This window comes from Solea solea, chromosome 18 (assembly GCF_958295425.1).
Source record: "Solea solea chromosome 18, fSolSol10.1, whole genome shotgun sequence".
In the NCBI taxonomy this organism is placed as follows: Eukaryota; Metazoa; Chordata; class Actinopteri; order Pleuronectiformes; family Soleidae; genus Solea; species Solea solea.
The window spans coordinates 18,802,759-18,824,203 of NC_081151.1; the positions used below are offsets into that span (position 1 = coordinate 18,802,759).

General features: G+C 41.8%; 1 long non-coding RNA gene across 1 annotated transcript in view; it reads left to right on the plus strand.

Annotated features, from left to right (window-relative positions):
• LOC131445225 (uncharacterized) overlaps positions 1–5,646 on the plus strand; it is a 41,472-nt gene extending 35,826 nt beyond the window's left edge. Inside the window, exons 2-3 of the long non-coding RNA XR_009233823.1 lie at positions 644–877; positions 5,512–5,646. This is a non-coding gene — a long non-coding RNA (uncharacterized LOC131445225). The remainder of the gene's footprint in view (positions 1–643; positions 878–5,511) is intronic.
• The last annotated feature ends 15,799 nt before the right edge of the window (positions 5,647–21,445 follow it).

Here is a 21,445-nt window from a genome sequence, read left to right on the forward strand (position 1 = left end):
ATCTGAGGGGGGTTTAAGAGAACAGAGGCCCAGTAGGTGATGGAAACCTGCTGCATGGGGGATGTTTAGAAAAAAGGATCAATTACACTTTAGATTTAAGCTCAGGATCTCTCTAGTTAACCATTACTGTATACGACACACACATGCTGATTAATGTTGATTCATTAAATCAACATTTAGTCCTTAAATCATGTATATGCGGCTTGAACAATCACCTGTATATGACCTAAGAATATCAAAAGAGACATTTCTCAAGTAATTTTAGAGGTTGTTGTGCCTTCAAACCCACTTTGAGATTTATTGTTTTTTATTATTATAACACAGTTATAAGTGGTGGTGGTTAGAGGTTCTTCTGTCATACATTTGTTGTGCAATTGTAGCTGTCAGATGCAGTAGGATTTTTACTATAGAACCTTTACAGAAAGACCATGGATGTCCCTGTAGAGACTGAATTGCTGCTAATCAATACAGAGCGACAGACCCAGCTTTCTGTCACTGTGGTCAGAGCCTGTGAACCTCAGCTGGCAAAGAGACGTTGGCTGTACACAGGATGCACGCTTGAATGTACGTGTTCTCTTTGAATGTAATGTATGTCTCCATTTGTGTGTGTGTGTGTGTGTGTGCACGCATGTTTTTGTCGTAGGCCCCTGGTGATGGATAAGGATGTTTCTATTTCCTCTGGACCGTCCTGACAGTTCATCCATCCTTAAACAATTTGGCAGTGCCCTCAGAGCCTGAGAAAGCTGCAAGAAAAGATGGGCTGCACAACTGACAGTAGCTTTAATGAAAGACTCATTGGAGGCTCCAGGCGAGGAGGAGGAGGAGGAGGAGAGTGGTTTCACTGTCCGGGATGGATGGAAGAATAACATGCTGTCAGGTATGGATGGCCATCGAAGCACGAGGTCAAAGTAAAAAAAAAGAAAAAAGAACATAATAAAATAGGGCAATGTAATTACAGAGAGTGTGCTAATTTGAGGTTTTCTCCGGCTTCCTCCCACAGTCCAAAAACATGCAATATGGGGATTAGGTAAATTGGTCACTGTAAATTGACCGTAGGTGTGAATGTGAGAGTGAATGGTTGTTTGTGTCCTTTGTCAGCTGAGATATGCACAGCACCTCCTGTGGATGATAAAGCGGGAGAAAAGAAGAGTTTTTAGTTTGAATTCAAACAGCGGGAGAGAGTGGATGTTTCGGATGTCTGGTGGGAGTGAATTCCCGAGGGTGTCGTATGAAATAATCGGCAAAGAAAATATGACATGATTGAAGAGCTCTTTCAGTGACTATTATACTAATATAGAGGTAAATCTGATGCAGAAAGTAGTTGTAATAAGAGCTGTGTATGAGTTGAGTTTAATAAGCTGAGAGGGAAATTCAGCCTCAAAGCTCTTACCCAGTTTCAGTGAGTTACAGTACCATATATGGAAGAGTAACACCGTGTGTCTGGCACCACACTGGGCACTTTGTGTACATACCAAATGAAACCAGTGGGGAAAAGCTTTGGGCTGATGTCAGCCATGGAGATTTATAGGGCAACGCGGCAGAGTTGTCTTTGGTCTCTGTGTCAGTCCTGTAACTGCTACCTAACCTCTTTAATGCCGTCTGTGATAGATTGATGTGTTTAAGTCGGGTTAAAAGTCCATTCCAGTCCCCTCGCTGGTGCCACCAGACTTTAATCTTGAGCCCCGCAGGACTGCTCATAATAAAGCTATTCCTGGGCCTGATGAACAAAGTTAGGAGACTTGCTCCACTGAGTCGAGGCTGGATGGATGGAACCCTGGCTCAGATTACCCACCTGCTCTGATCACGGCCGGTGCACAGTTACATTAGCTGTCCCTCTCCACAAATGTATGTGAACGATGGAGCAGAGTCCCCGCACACACACACACACACACACCATACGACTCACTGTGCTGTAGAGAACTGCTTTAGTTTTGTTGCCTCTCTGTTTCGCGTTGGGAGCAAGCAAAAAAAAACAAAAGCAGGTAATAAAAGCAGCATTAGCAGGATATTTGGGCTATAGACCTGTTTTGGCACAACAAATCATCAATAGGGCATCTAACCATTTTAGAGCGGCAACATTTCAGCGCTATTTTCCCGCACCTCATCTTTATACAGCAACTTTTGTCAATAAATCCTCTCTCATATTGAGCTGGGAGTTGGAGGCCAGGAGTGCTAGGCCTAGATAATGAAGACAGCGTCTCAGTCTGAATGCAAATAACTCTGTGAGGTTTCTCCCACTGATACTCTTCCTTCTACTGTCTGAAATATAAACCAGCTTTGTAAACCTGAATTAATGTCATTTAATTACCCTGACTCACAGATGTCTGTATGTATTCTTATTTTGGAATTGTATTTATGTTAGGTTCAGGAATGCAGCTGAGGTAGGAGAGTATGGTGTGAGGGAATTCACAACTATGGCATGCCAGACCAAAAAAAACAAAACAATCAATACACTTGTGTTTTTATACCCGAGAACTGCTGTATCCTCCCTGTAATATTAGCAGTGTGAGATTCCCTCTGCCCCCCCTGTCTGATTGAATCTTGCAGAAACCAATCCTGCAGTATCTTTGAGTTGAGATATAGATTTGTATTCATTGTATGTCCTCAGCATCCATATCCATGCAAGAAAAGTCCCAATCTCACCATAAGAGGAAATAGGATTATGTGTCTTAGCCGTTAAGAGTCTGTTTCTACACACTGCCTCTCCCTTTTTTTACTGTGTGTCTAAGGAAGGTCACTTGAAGGAGGTTATCCCCACTCCCCTGTTTTCTCTCTCTTTTATCTGAGGGGCTTTGTGACCAGCCCTGGAGCCCATCCACTGATCAGCAAAGCAAGAGGCAGCAAACAAACCGGGAAGCTGAGGGGAGCAGCTTGATGCATGAGATTGCCGCCTTTTATCCCCCTGGTGTGAATAGCAAAATAAGTGCCCCACTATAAAGCACCTGGAGAGACTTAAAATATGTATGAGTATTGGTTTTGTAATATATTGTGCCAACTTACTTATAGGATATGACCAGCGATCCCCTCCCCAGTTGAAAGCAATAGTGTGTGAGGAACAGTCTCTGTATGTTCTTGCTGCATCTCTGGAGAGAAGTGGAAGCTGAAGATATATTTACATTCAGCAGTTTTCTTGTAGATGTATGCCTCTCCATCATTTGTTTGCATGCACTGCTGCAGCCTATGTCTGTGTGTCGTCTCCATCTGAGGAGCTCCACAGGGACAGACCGCCTGCCGAGGTGCCCGTTGTGGCTGTTTGACCGCGAGAGGGGATTGACTTCACAGCTTCCCACACTCGTTCGACTGTAAGCAACGTCCAAACCCTCCAGCATGTGAGCATTTAGGTAACTCTGAGGCAACAATGTCATTGCCACGAGGTAGACATTGGTTGTTTTTGTCAATCTGATGTCAGAGCCGTTTGGTGGTGATGATATGTGGCTCCACTCAGCCTCATGACTGATGGGGTTGTAAAAAAACCGAAATCACCTCCGCAGGGGTGAAAGTGTTGGCCCCTCCGAGTTATGCTACAGACGAACATTACCTTCCTCTCTATATAATGAGACATATTTAAAACAGCAATCATCCCCTCCTTTGAACTCTGGGTCACCGTGGAATCAATCCCGCAGGTGATTGAAAAGAAAGACCATATGTGTGTGAGACTGAGCGTATTAACCAAGGTCACACACGCTGCACATGCACGCGGTCTGCATGTGAAATTGATGTGCTCTCACTATTGCTGAGTGTGATTTAATCTTTGGCTTAGAATCACATTCAGACTCTAAATCATTGGTCCGGTCATTAAGTGAGCTGTGGGTCTTCTCTGAGCAGTTTCTTTCAATTGAATTAGAGTATTATTCTGGATAATTTGGCTTGGAGATCAGCTCTTCATACGAGCTACAGTGTCCATAATTGCTTTTGGATGAACAAGGACAAAAGACGCTGGAGAGACAGACATTTATAAATGTCTGAAAAGCACAGCCTACATAATCATTGTATTTTTTCAGCATTCTGACTTCTTGCAAGGTTGCGTTGCATGATTTTAATCAATAGACACTACTAATCATTAAGTCATGTAGGTTTCTGCTTGTTCTTCTAGAGCTAATACACACATTTTGGTTGGAATTTGTGATTCCACTGGTTCCTAATGACTGTAATTGATTGCCTGATGTTGCTTCAATCATTGTGTGAAGCTATGATTTCTTTTTGCTTTGAATAAGCAGGTGATAAATAAGCCACTCATAATGCCTTTATGCTGTTTTCATGTAGATTTTCAACTTTTATAGACAAACTGAGGTTTGGACTAAGAATCAAGTCGGTCATTAATCAGCTTTTGACCGAGTATGCAATCTACATGTAATGAAACACTATAAATGATACTTTCCTACGTGTGTTGTTGTTCCGAATTGGTTCTAATGGGCTTGTGTGACCGTTCCAGCACCAGTCACTCGGGCTGAGCTCGGTTGCAATTCGACTCGAGTGCATCTTCTTCGGAGGTGTCTGATGCAGCAGCAGTGCGTCTGCTTATCATCATCAGATACACTGTATACAGTATGGTGGTGTTTTCTTGGCGTAGCTTAGTCGCTCACTCAATGTGGAAATGTTTATATACTGAACACTGGTATATCGCCATCCAGAGAACGGCAATAAATGCTGTTGCCAACACTCGCTGGTGGTAATCCATTTTCGATTACGGGACTCTGAGGGATTTCCTCCAAAGTCCAAATTTCCCACAAAATACTGTAGTTTGTACAAAACGGTTTATAAGCGCGTAGCGGTGAGGCCATGTCAAGTCTAGAATTCAGTGTAAAAACAAATTGAACTAAGGTTAAATGCATCAGTGTAACATATTACTCCCTGAATCGGAATGAAATACAGGTTTGAAAGCACCCTAAAAAATGGGCTGCATAGATTTGACTCTCACTAGTGTAGTTTACCCACTGTTACATACTAAGGAGAATTAAGAGCAATATTAACCCCCGGCATTAAACCCATCGGACAACAAGTGTATTTAAAGTCTTGTAAAGGTGTTACCACATGGTGAGTTAATTAAACAAGATAAGAGTCACTCTTTTCAGAAAAGGTCGGAGGCTGACGCGACTGATGTAAGCATGTTGTTGGCATTGTGGCGGGGGTCGCTGGATTTTCATTACACTGGTAAATGGAACGGTTTTACCGCCGCTAATGCAGTCATCAAACCACCATCAGCAACTCAAGCTGAGCTGTGACTTAGTCACTGCTTAGAGCATGTCTTACTCTCTGCTGGATAGGAAAGACTCGATGTCACACATACTCACACACTAGATATATATATACGGTATATGTATAGATATATATATACCGTATATATCCACAGTGCTGGAGATAAATCCTTGCTGAGCTAGCAGACATCATGAAAAGGGAAAGCTATACTACTGTGATAATGAACTGACAAGACCCGCTCTGCTACTGCACTGCCATAAACTCCAGTGCCAATTTATGAGTGCAGAGTGACCAGTACACCTCCCCCTTCCACAGATAACTACCACAGCCTTGCACATGACGACTGTGGAGTCGACGAACATGAGGATGGCCTGTTGAAACAGTGTTGTTTGACAGCCGGGAGCGCAGAGGTCTGCGGACTGACAACTACACATACTGTATGTGAGCAAGCTGGCATCATCATCATCATCATCATCATCTGTTGACTCTGCTGTCAAGGCATCCTCACTGCGTTTCCTAGAAATATAAAATACTGTATATCGTATAAAATGATGGGATATTTAACATTCAGATAGATGAACTTACAGCCGCAGGACAATGATTTCAATTATTCAGGGGAATGTAATTACAAAGCTCACCATCCAGCCCTGTGCAGCGTTACTGTTTTGCCACAAGCAAAGATCATCCAGGGTCTGTTTTTATTGATATTCTCATTTCTGCCCCGTCAGGGATTTCAGCAATTCTATACCACGGATCTGCTGAATGCAATTAGGGCAGTGCTTTCCCAGGAGGAGCAGGTCACGCGGAGGACCTGGATAACAAGGCCACAGTGAATTAGTCATATGGTAAATAATACTCTTGTTGGATGGAAATCCCAATATTTCAAGATTTCAAGCCCTGAAGTCACAGATATTCAGGTTTGGGTGTAGGATGTGAAGGGTCTAACAAACATGTTGTGAATGTTATTGATTTAGGAATGGATTACTGGATTTCCAGCCTTTCTTGACCTGTTGTTTCTCTTGAAATTTGGTTTTCAGAATTGAACAGGCTTCGTATTTGCCTGCATCAGTATGAAATAAGTTGATACTATGAAATATTTTACAGCTGCCATGTCGGGGTTACATTTAAACCAGTAGCTGAACAGTCTTATCTGAGCTTAGCATGAAACTGACATTGAAACCTGGATCTGTCCAAATGCTGTGTACCCTTGATCCCGAGGCTTTGGGCTAAGCTAAGTTAAGGTAAACAGCTCCAGTAGGATCTTATTCACCATATAAACATTAGACTGATAAAAGTATTATCAGTGGTCTTTGTCTACACAGACTTTTCTGTGTTTTGTGTTTTTTTTAATGTCCCTGCACATGAGTATCTTCCCTTCGTCCATTTATCCAGATAAAGTCATGTTGTGCAGCATTGCATGAAAATGGAATCTTACTTTTAAACCATCAGCGGATGCTCTGCTTGTTTCAGGATGTCATTAGTATACATGTTATTCAGGTAATTTGGGTGATAGACCTTGAGAGCCCAATACCCTAGAACAGAAAAGGCTTGTGTTTTAAAGGCAATAAAATCACTCCAATATGCAGCTTATGTCTGCACTCACCTTTCAGAAGCCCAGGCTACGCTTTCCATTTTGCGTGCGGTGGCAGTGGAGATGAAATACTGGCCCCCAGAAAGCCATTTGGTACCTAATTGAGCAATCCTATTACTTTTCTCTCCCTTTAGACTGTGACTTTCATTGCTTCAAAGCGATGGTTTTGAAGCAGGTGTAAGTGATTGTGTTACAGCAGGTGTGAGTATATGTGTGTTTAGGTAACTTTGTTGTGATAGCATGTGTCCATCTCTGCGCACGCTCATCCCCTCGCCTCACCTGAGCGACCTCAAATATTAAACTTTGTCTCTGAACTCCTCGTGTGTCGTTATGAAGGACCAATTCACTGTTTGTGGTCAGGAATGCAACTTGTGAACACAATCACAAAATCATTTTTGTGCTGATTTCTCATTTTTCATCACATTATTGAAATTGAAACTTTATTCTGAGGCTTTTTGTGTTTAAACATTTGTCCGTTTTTTTATTCACATAGTCAAACACAACTAAGATCAAGAATGTTACCTGTATTTGTGGAAAATACACTTGATAATTTGAAGGTGTGCCATATACAATTTTTATATTATTACAGATCAAGGTATACTTTAGGTTATTGTGAAGAAAAGTCTGTTAATGGCAGTGCACTTGTCTTTCATTGAGATTTTTACACATCAACCTAAAAGTGCGGTCGTTCTTGCATCACAAGGGCAATTTTCTCAGTCTTAGAAGCTTTAAGAGAGAACAAAATAATGTCCACAGTTACAGTCACTGAAGAGATTGTGTGTAAAACATATTGTTTTAATTATCGTCTTCTGACAGTTGAGGATGTAAAAGCACTTAAAGATTCATTTACCATGAGGAGAAACTGCCTTGATCAATTTTTTAAGATAACAAACCATCTGACCCAGTTAAAAAATAATATAATTTTATAGACCAGACAGACAAGAGATTTAGTTTGATTATTGAATCAAAATTGTTTTTTATACATGGAAAAAAATCCGCAAATTTATTTGGCAACCCATAAAAAATATCTCCCACTGATCCATCTGTGGGCCCTGACCTAGTCATGTTGTATCCTTAAGCACGTAGCATGTACAAGTCATTTTTGTGTGTCTGGGATTCTCAGAGTTAGGAGAAGAGAAAAACAAACAGAACATTCTCTGTAGACGCAAACCAACGGAATGCAAAAATATGGAGAAATTTAGCTCCGGTTGCTTAAGTGGTTTTAACAATTTGGCCAGAAAAACATCCGAGCTGCCTGCTGTCTAAGATAAACAACACTATTAGCATAGAGCATCTAACACCTGCTCATGTAATCATCATCAACTTCTCAACTTTTCTCACTGCAGAAACTCAACAGTGTTTCTGTCATGCCTGTATTTTAAAATACTTCTCATTACCTGTAGAAAATGTTAATACTTTATTTATATGGCAGTTAATATGTTCCGCGTAGTGCTCCAGTTCAATCAAGTGGGTGTTACTTGTAATTCCCCCTGAAAATGTAAATGACTAGTGATTAGTTCAATATTTCTTCTCAGGATCATCATAATTAGTCCCTGACCAGAATCTTATTTCAATCTTTGCTGGTCTAAGATATGCACAGACATTCTCTTACAGATGATTAAATAATCTTCAATCAGCGTTTAACCAGTGGGGGCTGTAATCTGGGAATTGGAAATGAAATCTCTCAGGGACACGTCTTTCCTTTGTTCAGTGATGTATACACATTGGCTTTTGTGCGCTGTATGTGCCAAAGTATTTTTTGCATGGCTACGTCCTTGTGTTTCCCTTTTGATCAGTTGTTAGCGTCTACTTTGTGGACATGCCGGTTGAGTAGATTGAACAAAATTGTAATGTGAGCTCATTGTTGTGAACTTGAGATTGCATATTAGCTTTTCATGTTGGGGGGCGGGGACACTCTAAACCATGTTTATGCACATAGAAACATCCTATAACTGCGTGTAGAAGACAGGACATGGGACTATTACACATGTATTTAAGAAATTTAGGGACAAAAATCTGACATAATTAGATTTTTTGTACATGAGCATGTTTCTGTAGATTGGTGCTCTTCCAAGCCCTGGGATTGTGGCTGTGTAATGCCCCTGCAAGCAGGAGACCACATAACTAATGTGGCATTCTCATGCGTGCTCTGGTTTTATCTTTGTCTCCATAGGGGACCATCAGGGCTTTAGATGTGTGGTTATACCGCAGCTGCCCATGTCCACTCCTGCTTTGCCCCACGTTTAATATGACCAACTAAATCACTGTGAATGGAGGAAAAAAGTATTTTTTCCCTTTTTGGAATAGCTGGTCACGTCAAGCTCACAGAACACCTCGCTGCATAATTCATCACGCCTGATTAGGTTTAAATTTCCCAGTTTTATTTATTCTATTTGAATGTGAAGTTTCAGCCATGGTGGACTGTTCTGAATGGGAAAGCAGGTCTTTACTCATTTGACTGTGTGAATTCGGAACAATGCAGAGCCGCACTATGGAAGATTGCTTTCAGTCTCAATTTGTTTGAACTATATAAATGATTTTGACTCAGCTCATTTCCTTTGCCTGTGGCTGCTAATGTCTTGATCCATCTCAAGATGGCCTCCAACCCCTAATAACTCATCGTGCTACTGATGTATTAGCTCCCATTTGGTGATAGAGGAGAGACTGGATTCTCAATGGAGTTCATCACCTCTCTTCTGTGTGAAACATTAATGCTGTTTGCAACAGCAAGAATACCCCTCAGTCATTTCTAAGCTAACTCACTTCATTAAAGTCCAATTTGCCTTCTGGGTGATGATTGGGATTTATCGTTGACGGTGAATCCATAGAAACGCGATGAAGAGTTGACTCTGCAAGCCACAGGTTAGGGTGTTGGGTCCCAGTTCTGGTTCCAGGAGACCCAGCAGAGTTCAGTTTTGCCAGCTGCACACGACCCCGTGATAAAATGTAAACTCTGATCGCACACCAAAAGATTCAATGGATCCACAAATGGTGCTGCACACACACTTAGCCAACCGTCATGGATGAAAGCCCAAATGGAACAGACCATTCAAGAGAGTCAGGGGGAATAAACCCGGTGGTCAAGCCCCCATCACTAGTCATCATGTCGGTGGGCACCTAATTTGCAGTTAGGTCCAGTGAATCAGAGTATTTTGGTGCATCAATTACTTGAGTTACTTGTTCACAGGCTGTAACTGCAGCAGAGGATGGGGGACGATGTTTATTCATGTGGTCATGCATTGCCGCCATTTCACCTGTGAGCATTGCTGCAGCTGAATATTTATCTCTGTGCATCCACCAGCTTCAATGATCTTTCAATATATGCAAAAACCTGCACCAAGACTTATTGCTTTGCTGAATCCCCAGCTCGGCTCTTACAGTATCACAACAACCACGCTCCCTATCGGTGCACATGCACTAGTCCTCCTGACAGGGACATGGTCAGATCTGAAGACTTTTAATAACTACAATAACACAAAGACTTAGAATGACTGTTTTCATTTATTTTCAATGTGTAGCCTTAGGTAATTATAAATAATCCCCCTTGGAAAGATAACTGTTTTCTTTTTAGTGAATGAGGAGGAGCAGGGAAATCTATAGTACAGAAAGAAAAGACTGCTTTTAGCAGATAAACACGCCTGGAGTTCCCCCGCCCTGTCTGTCTGCATGTGGCCTCACGCTGGGAGTGATAATGGCTGGACATGGCCCTCTCTCTGGCAGGCAGCTGCTCTCCATCCTGAGCCAGGAATACGAAGGGGGCCAGGGGACAAAGGCAGGGTGTGTTGCTGTGTGCGGACAGCGGTCAATGGGCTGGTGCCGACAGCTGAGCTGGTCAGTGTGTAGAGACAGAACCCTGCATGCTTTATCTCATGTAACCCGACCTAGTGCATTAAGAGGCACCGTTAAATACCACAGGGTGTTTGATTCCAGTTGCCAGCTAGAAACACGGAAGCTGGATTTTTATGTGCAGTGTGAAGATAGAAATCTTTAATTTTGCAGCAACAGTAGATAATGCTGGCGGGAAGTCACTGATCAATTGCCTTCAATTTGTAGATGCAGTTAGTTAAAACCGAAGCAGATCATACATCCTCTTAAATTGTGAACTTAGTATGCAGCGCTCATTCCATTTTGCCCCCCCCCCATGTGTCTACTACAACTGACATCTGTTGTTGATAATTGAAAGAAGACGTTTTTCCAGCAAACGTTTATTTTCATGCGTTTTATTTTTCCTGTGAGCATGTGATGTGCATTTCCTGGGAGAGGCCAGTCTGGTTAAGGATCACTGCCGGGGGACCAGCTCTGCGCAGGTTGCCAGAAAACAACCTTTTCATCTCTTGCACAGTGAAGCAGCGCGGGGAGGCATGGAAAGCGGATCAAGAGCCAGGCAACAGCTAAGGTGACAGTGACAGAGACTCGCTCATATGAACACCGACACACAAACCTCCAGGAAAGCCGAGCTTAGGGAGGTAACGGAGGGACTGAAGCAAGCACTCCGAAACAAGCGCACATACAATATCAGATACAATCAATGATCGTCTGTATGGTTTTTGCAAAGAGAGGCAGATAGGGAAATTAAGAACGGGTGTATGTGGGAGAGCACAAGGGAAAATTGAGATGGTGCCAAGTTTAAGAAGGGATGAGGAGCTCCCACCAGATGTGAGAGCATTAATTACTCCTAATCAAAGACTGTGCCAGCCTGGTGACAGTGGCAAGCATGCAGGAGACACTCAAGGTCATTAGTGGCACAAACACACACACACACTCTCAGAGCCGTGAATGCCAACATGTGCGTGTTGTGTCTGCAGCGCTGTCCCATAAGCCTTTGAAAAAGCTCTCTGAAGATACTTTTTCAAACCGTGAAATTAACTTTAAATTTAGAGTAAACAGGTCCTGAAAAGTCCATCATCCTTTCCCTGTGTCACGGCGTCGCAGCTGAAAACATCCCTCAGTGACCGCGGACTCATTTCCATTAATGTTGTTTCCACGATAACAGAAATTTAAAAGAAAACAAGTCGTAATTTGTTAACAAGCAAAATAAGTAGCACATTTAGCCGCTTAAGAGTTTTTGTCTCACTCTCTCAATGGTGATACAAGTCTGTAGTGCCAGTATTTTCCCGCAGCGCTAAGAGGATAACAGGTTGTTTGTTCCGGTTGGTGTCTGGTTAATGGTGATAAGGCAGAGCGTGTTGCACAGGTGTACCAGACACTGCCAGACAAGGTGAAAAGGCTTCTAAGCCTGGGAACAAGCGGCATATTGTGCCACAGGTTGTAATCTGTCAATATTTTTGAAACACTAATTAACATTTTTCAAAGAATGTTCTGTTTTTTTTCCCCCAGCATTATGACGTTGTTGCACTAAACTGTAATTGACACGGTGATATTTTAAAACTTCACCCTTTTGGCCACTAGGGGGCAATAACAAACAAACACAACTAATTAATATGACCTCATGAAGTCATAGCTAACTGTTAAACAGCTGCTTATTTTCACATGACACACATGCAGATCATCACTAATATTCATCCAGGTCATGTTTTTTGTCAACCTCAAACCTCAGCTTTGCTAATTTGTAATTCCATTTTACATTTTACAGCAGTAATGTAACAGATCTGATGGACAGAGCTATGCATAAGCTTTTTTCGGGTAGGATTTTAATAAAGTTAATACTTTATACTGACTGTAAATACCCTATATGAAAGCCATTTAGTGTAGTCACTCAGTGTAAACTATGTTTACAATAAAGTCACCAACTATAGTTGTACATTAGAGTTTGCTTGTTTGTTAAGTTTTGCTAAACACACCACCTGCTGCATCTGGTAACAAGACAAAGCAATGAAAATGAATTACCACAGTAAAGCTCTGAGCCAAAACAATGAGATAAAAGATGCTAAAATTGCCACTGCAAGACATGGTTATATGATCCATTGATAATTGCTGCTATAAAGTGATTATTTTTGGTTGGCTGGTTGATTGGTAGTGGTATTTAACTGCAGTTGGCATCCATAATGTCACTGCCTTGTTCCGGATTTTTCTTTTTCAAAGTATTTGCACATAAATTTCACATTTCATTTATTAAATAAAATGTGATAGATAGTGATGGCACCTGTTGTGGGCAATAATAGCATGTGCGCATACTTTCATGTTTATTTGATATAAAACAATATTAAAAATGGTGGGAATATGCAAATTTTTGGTTTGATTGGTGTCTTACAATCACCTGCTCAGCTGAGCAGAAGCACAAATAGATGAAGAGTAGTGGTGACTGGAATCATTAGAGCCTCTCCTTATGCCTGCTCCCTGGGGGCCCCTCCATATTATCAGGCTCTCGAGTGCTAAAAGTCCCTAGGAGGCACCTTTCATAGGTAATGCTCCCTGCTGCAATTTAGTTTGCCAGTCAACTGTGGCATGTCCTGAGTGTTTCAGGAAATTACAGCAGTGCTGACGTGCGGGATGTGCGAGAGTTATGTATGACTGTGTTGCCTTGAAATAAGTATGTCTGCGATTGCATGCATCACATGCAACACCTACAGGGACTGTAATGGCATATACAGTACTTTAGTATGGAGCTGGGGCCCCTTGTGCAGCTGTAACCGCTTCCACACTTCTTGTAAGACTTTCCACAAGATTTTGAAGTGTTTCTATAGGAATTTGTGCCCCTTCATTCTGTAGAGCATCTTAACCAGTGTGGCACGCAAACATATGGCAGCGAATCAGAATTCCTGCAGCATCTTAATGCAACTTTATGCAATGTCCGTCCCTGAAATGTGACACTGTGCTGCACATGGGTGTGAATTTTAACCAGTTTACAGACCTTGTGATCGCGCGGTGTAGTTTCACCTCTCATTGACCCTGCAGCTGCGAGCACGGAATCCCTTCAGTCACCTCAGTAAGGCTTGACTGAGTAAAGAAGGAGAGCTGTCTTTGATTGCTCAGCCCATGGATAACTCCTCAATATGGGATTACGCTCCAATGAATGAGTGCAGACACAATACCAGCAGCTCAGCTCTGAACTATACAACAGAGATTTAGCCGTAGAGCTGCAATGGAATATCTGCCGATCAAGTATTGATGGAGACCTGTGCTGCTCGCTGCCATTCACGCTTGTCTATTTTGCTTTAATCGAGGTTTCAAACGATAACTACTTAATGAGAATTCCTTTAAGATTTATAACACTGACTGACAGGTGTTCTCACAGTCTCAATCTCTGGTGAAATGATCTGCCGCCGTTTTAAAAAACAATCTTTCAAAATCACATTGAATAGAAATACTGACAAGCATAAATTATCTGGTTTTACATTTCACTCACTCCAGAGCCGTGTACAGCCAGGCAAAGGAACTGAGATTTGAAGCTAAAAAAACGCAACCAATAAACCATCATTGCTATAACTAGGTAAGGTCAATCCTTAGCTGTGCGTTAATTCGCAGCAAATGGTAGATGATGCCAATTTCCACTGACTGGTTGCACTAAATGGCTTTAATTACTTTATCTGCAGTCATTTGATATGATAGAGTTGATACAACCCATACACTGTATCGTGGTATAAAACGTTTGGCTTATTCTGGTCTAAATCTCTCCCATGTGTGAATAGTTGATTGTGAAAGGTTTGATGAGTCAAAACATGGATACGTTTGCATCATTTGGCTTTTTCTACAGAACAAACAAACAAAGAAACTAAGGCACAGACCCTTGTTTCTGACTTGTTATATGCTGAGTTCCAGTGGCTTCGGTCAGGGCTAAGACATAACCTCCCCATATGCAGCACCATAGTTAAGGAGTTTCTTTTGTTCCATCTGCTTTTGTTGCTCTTAATAAGCACAAACGTCATGCTGTTCTGCCCTACTCAAACAGCAAGTGATATCCTGTATATTTTCTGTATTGTGTATATGTGTGTATATATATATAGTTTGTTTCCCTTTGGCAACTTTGAAGTTTTTACCTACTTACTTACCCGGCCTATCATCGATCACCTTTATTTTCCTTTAAAACAAAAATAAAATATTAACATTCTGAATTATTCAGAAATTAAGATCAGGGGTTCCCAAAATAATTCATGCCAGATGTTCCTTTTATTTATCTATAGCCTCTGGTAATAACACTTCAGAATGAGTGTGAATGACACATGAAGCTGCTGTGTGTCGAATATCTAAGGTCTGTCTTTTCATAATTGAAGAACGCTCGTACAGCTTACAGTGTTGCTTCACGTCGTTCTTTCTCACTTTCACTGACGTTTGACTCAAGGTTGTTTAAAACACAGCTATATATTTGGTTTTTTGAACTTTTCACAGAGCAGGATGACTTGATTATGTCATTTATAGCGGCATGTGTCTGGATCAAGGAAGGATGCAGGAAGACATTTTAAATATATTAAGTTGGTGTTTAACAAACATGTATGAACTTGTTTTTCTCAAGATTAGTATTTGTTTCGAACGCCGACAAACCAATCACACTCTCTTATTGAGATTATTGCCTGCCATAATCTCAACTTCACTGATTAGTTCAGGACGATGTGTGACAACATGTGCGCATGGTTTAAACCTTGTGTTTTCACCGCGCTTAATACAAATGTTTCCAGTTGTCAGGTCCCAAAGTAGTTCATGTCACCTTTGACAAAATAATGCTGAAATGTCCCATGTCCCCGAGGTTGAATGGTGTCAAATTCCATCCGACAATGTGACGCGCATTATAAAAGACTGAAGTGTCAACCTTTGTGTTAAGCTAAACACTTCCCTCGCCTCTCTTTGTACCGAATGCCAGTAAAGTGATATTTATTCTCACATCTACCTCTGAGTAAGACACACAAAATGTAAAGTGGAATTCTGCCATTGAAATCATACAGTGACTATATTTTATGCCAGGGTGATGTAGCTCATTTGATGTGATCCCTCAGATCAAACGCACAGGACTTGAAAGGACTTTGGAGAGGGTCCCTCCTTCTTTTCTCCTTCCTTTGACTTCTCCGTATCGCGCTCCCCTCTACCCGTCTTTGTATCACATTGAAGTTTAGTTCACTGCAAGTTTATGACCCACCCTCCCCACGACTCCTTCATCTCGCAAACCTCTTCAGCAGATTTCAAAACCGTTTTGTATCGGGAGTTTATCACTCACGAGATGCCCTTTAAGGAGAGAGGAGAGGAGGAAGGGAAAAAAAAGAGTCTCCATTAATTGTGCGTATAAAGAGTAATGAAGAGGTGCGGAGTTATCCTTCGAAGGTTGCCTCACATCCTCCCTTTTTGTCACATAAAGGATCCATCGCACCAAGCAAAAGCTGGCGGTAGAAAATGATAGAGGAAACTAACCAGTTTTAACATATCTCTTAGTTCAGGATACCCCATATAAAATGCCTAATAGAACAGCATCATTTCAAAAAGAGTGCATATATTTTTTTTATCAGCATGTGGGCCAAAGACAGCCATAGTGAGGAAAATTACCTTATTAAAGGATTATTTCTTTTCTGCCTTGATTTGGCTCCATCATTCATTTTAAATCATTTACTGCATTTTGGAAATACATACTGTTTTTGTCGTCCAGATTAATTTCTCTGTGAATGTGTCTTATTCCTCATCATCACATAATTGATACGTAATTTAGATGAAGTCAAGGGAAACTAATTGCCTGTCATTCCGTTTGCTTAACACTCTTCTGATTCGAATCAACTGAGGCGGCGCCAAGCTAATGAAATTGTGGCATAACGAGGTAAAATATCACCTGACCAGTGCACATGCCACCGAGAGCGTGATATTAAACATTTCACGTCTGCGCCCTTCTGTCGCTGCCCTTCACTCTTGAAGACCCTCGATCGACTCTCAACAGGAGGCTCACGACGGTTCGATGTGTGCTCATGCAGCAGCGGTTTGGCGACCTGCTGCTTTGTTGTTTTCACAAATGAAACCACGACTAAATGAAAACCCACTCAGCTGCAATGCTGTCTTAAATGCTTCTTTCAAACGCGGTGTCACAAACCTGTAAAGAAAGGAAATGGTCGTCTGTTGTTGTTTTTGTTTAGTTTTTTACATTTAAACCTGCTTATTTGATCATATGTCTCGGAATAGTATACAGTCCGTTATTGCTCCTGATATATACAGTATTTTTAAATTTGTGGGACCCTATGTCCTTTGTTTCCATAAATGTGCCCATGGCTCCCGAGACAGAGATACTGATACAGAGTGTGTTATCCTGGTGAAATTGAATTGCACTGGATATGAATTGGATATGAAGAAGCAGCCCCTCATGAGCAGAGAATTTCAAAATAACAGTCAAAAGCACAGATTCCCCATTTGCTGCTGCTGCTGCCTCTCCATTTCATTTCCAAGCAGTGGATCCAAAGAATTGATTCTCAGGTGTCTGAGAAAAGGTTCTTGTGACAGCATTGTTTCTCTCTCACCGTATTTTTAAATATACGTGTAGGTGTACAGCATACCAACCTGCACGCTGCCCCTGAACCCCATTAAGCCACAGCAGCCGACGCAATGGCACTTGTAGGCTGTACACGGTGGAAGTAGGCTTTAACCTCGTAATCCAGTTGTAGATATTAATGAGCGGGGGACGATCCCCATTTTTGTAGAGCGTCAGCCTCCATCCATCGAACAATCCGTCAGGTGGACTCAAAGTGGCTGTGCTGGTTAATGGCTGCTCGTTATTCATTCCCTCAGATTAACAGATAATTCCCTGTGCTGACACACACGCGCTACCCCATTTGTTTTAGATTAATATTGAAAATGCTACAGGTCAGGGTGATGTGTGGACTCCTGTGGTTGTGAATGAAGCAGCAGCAGGAGCAGAGCGTTACTCACAAGACGGCTGTCTCCACCCAGTGGCCGCTCGGTGAACTGCAAATGATTGGACAAACCAAATGATGTACTCCTCTAGGTTATTTTCTCATCCTCTCTTTCTCCCAGTCTCTTCCTTTGTTGTCCCTCCCTTTGTCCTTTCCCTTGGCTGCGCCTGATGAACAGCATTCATCAAAGTCCCGTCCCTTTGATCAGAGCAGCTCCACCGTGCCTAGTCATGCTACTGTAACTGTGAGCGATCTCTGTAAGCAACCCCACTCCTAAGTCTTCATGTTCATGCAAAACAAGAGTTTTTCTATATGCACGAGTAATTCCAAGACCGGCGTCCACTTGTAACGATACTTCTTCAGTGAGGAGCTTGTTACTGGGTGATGAACTGCGTCTCTGTGTCTCAATTCAACAATTACAGTTGAATATAGCAGGCGTATATTCTTCCACATTTGTGAGGTTCCCATACTGTGGGGGTTTTTTTGGGCATGGACGAACACTTAATGAGGCCTGCAGCATCAACCACCTCCAGCCTCTTCAAATGACTGTGCTGCTTCATCTAGTTGTCGGAGGAGGAGTGTGACGAACTGTGATGCCGTCCAGGAGCTCTGGACAGGTGCAGGAGGAGGCTCTCTTTCCTCTTTGGCTGAATAAATCTATCAACCAGTTTAACGGTTACCCTTCATTGAGCACTAACTTCAACCGTGATCTCCGACTGTGCTCCAGCGTACAAGCTCCACAGCCGCCATCAACTTTCATCAAGATGAAAAGAGGAAGCGATGAGGGCCTGCAGCTGGAGGTGTAGTGTGTGTGGCAGGAGGGAGGAGAGGGAGAGGGAGCAATCACTTGTCTGGCCGGACCCACTAATGAGGGTGGAGATACATTACAGTGAATTAAGACTTAATGAGGCAAGAAGGAAGTACTTGAGATTAGAGATGTGCTGGTATACCACTTAAACATGGCGAAGAGTTTGATAATGTATTCTATCACCAATTTCTAACACTGTCAATGCCATGATTATTAACCACGAGCAGATTTATTGTGATTCACCATAAGGGAATGCCTGGAACTGAGGCAGAGCAGCGGCTCCAGCCGTGAATGAAATTCTTCTTTGAAATGAGCAAATCCACTAAAGCACAACTTATTATAAAGTTTTCATACTCTGCGAAGTTTTATGTGTGAGAAAGACCCAAAAGAGAAGAAGTGTACAGATTTTTTTTAATCACTATCTTTCCTTTGTAAACATACTAATATAGTATACTAAGTCAGCATCACACAGACCTACAATAATTGTAGAATTATAGTTCTGTGTTGTACCCAGGAAATAGGGTACATCGTCCACATTTACACGGATGTATCTGTGTGCGTGTGTTTGAAGAACAGTGGCATCTCGATGTGTTTAATGACTCCTTGCTCTTGTAAACCAGTATCCAAAGGGTAAAAGCATAAATCCTGCTTTTTTTTTTTCTCTCTTTTTTTATTAGATGTCATCTGAACCACATTGAAGCTGACAGTATATCCAAGAAGAACCTCAGGCTAGTCCCGTTAACAGCCCTGCCTTGTACTGTGATAGGCCAAGCCATTAAAATCATAAATAGAGAGGTTCTAATGAAATATCAATTAGGCTGTAAGAGAAGGCCAATGCTACATTTATGAGGACAGAGCTCATTAAGAGGACTACTGGCGAAGCTCTATGAGATCATTTTGTGATAATCCAATTAGTCCACAATGGATGTCTTCTGCTCGAGGAATCTTTGTTATTGGAGTAAAGTTTCACTGCACTGGGGATTAATAAATCTCAGAAGCTCTTAAAGATCAATTATGGTGTATAAATGGAGGCTGAAATCATAATTATTCCTTAATAATCATCGATTTTTACTGAGCGATATCGCCCGCGTGTATTATTCCGATGGACTTCCATGATTTGGGTTTCTTCTTCCACTTCTGTATAGCTCATATTTGTCCATGCTTATTCTTGCCATGGGAGATGATTTTGATAGTGTTGACTCTGGGAATATAATCATCTCTGCAATTTTTGATATTTCAGCACTTGGCTGGGCAGACAATAAGCGAACATCTATTTTTAATCATCCTTGTTTTTTCCCCCCTCGCTCGCTGACCTTCAGCCCGTGAAAATTCAACTCAATAATTCAGTATGCTCTGCATTTCCTCCTCTTCGCTACCAACACACATATTAACAGACACACACACCGCGCACACATGAACACACATGATGGGTTCACGGCTGTGTGATATATGGATTGTGATTGTTGCTTGTGGGGAATGTGTTTTTCCTCTGACAGCTGACTTGTATATGCCCCTGCATTTTGTTTTCGATTACATTTACTTTCCTTTCCATGATTTTATCCTTTTTATCTCCCTAGGCTGGGGTGCTGGCTACCAGCAACTGTAAGCACATAAATCCCATTTCTCTTTTTCCCCCAGTGCAAGGACTAGAGAGTTGATCTAATTGACTTGAATATGGAAACATACATCGCATCTTTTGTCTTTACAGCGTTTTTTTTCGTACACTATTCACATCTAGGGCATTAGATGACGCTCTTCAATTTATAATCACTGATTCATCATATTCACTTGAATATGACGCACTGCACACCAGAGACCTTTTCATCAGTTAACCCTTTAACACCCAAGCCTCAAAATTGACTTTTAAACATAAAAGTGCCTGAAAATGTCCTGTGAGTAAGTGCTTTTGCACATTTTTCAAGAATAACTTTCAAAATCTGGAAGTTATTTACAATTTACTGCGTGTTAAAATAGTGTATTAACAATTTCAAATGAAGAAAACCACTTCATTTAAAGAAACCCACTGCAGTTGTTCATGAACACCAGATTGTACGTGTTATATTTTTAAATTTGATCAGTATAAAACATACAGCCACCATAAAAACCACACTTTGACTTTGATGCGCAACTTCTCGGCTTTCAGAATTTTTCCAATAGCACAAAACGTCTCGTAATTACAGTAACGCAAAGTGCGCTTGGCGAATGTGTTAAAGGGTTAAATATGCATCTGAGCAGATCCATCTTTTTGTCCTGCACCGTCTTTGTCCATGTCTGATTTCTGTCTCATTTAACACCCGAGCGTCCCCAACCTCCAGAACACACAAGCGCAGCGATCTACCTCCACTTCCTGTTAATCTATCACCGACATCACTGTGACTCACCGTCATTTCATTTCATCTCGGAAAAAAAACACTGTCAATCCAATATGATTCATCCAGGACATGCTGTCACGGCAATAATGACCGCAACCGCTGAGACAACAGTGTGTCTAAGGTTCCGTTTGGACACAAAAGAGTAGTATTGTGAGGGATGAATGTGGCGTTCTTCTCTAAGTACGCTGATGTACAGTATTGTGATACTGCAGTAATGTCTTTTTTTTGTGCGCCTGGCGTGCTTTCACATGTTTATACAAAGTGTTACATGAATCCACTAAAACAAAAGATTGAATTCAACACTTTGTTATTGTCTTCTGGAACTGCAAATCAAAACTCTCGAAGCAAGACGGCACCTTGTTACACGCATGCCTGTGCTGTGGGGGGGGGGGGTGAAACTTAATGAAAAGGTGTTTTGTACACAGCACACATTGGCAGCCGCTGAATGAAAACGAAGGCCGTTTTTCGTAGTCTTTGGTGGAATATATTATCTGAATAAGCGCGTTCACAAAGACGCAGATGCATTCGTAAACTCCTGTGCTCTGGATGTGCATCTTGGAGGCAACTTTGTTGCATAATTGATGGTGTGGGATGAGCTTCCTGTTTGTGCAGGGGGTGGGGGGGACTGAATCCTGGTGGTAAATTTACATTACGGTTGCTGGATTGAAAAATGCTCCCTCAGCAAACACGCCTGCCCGTGACT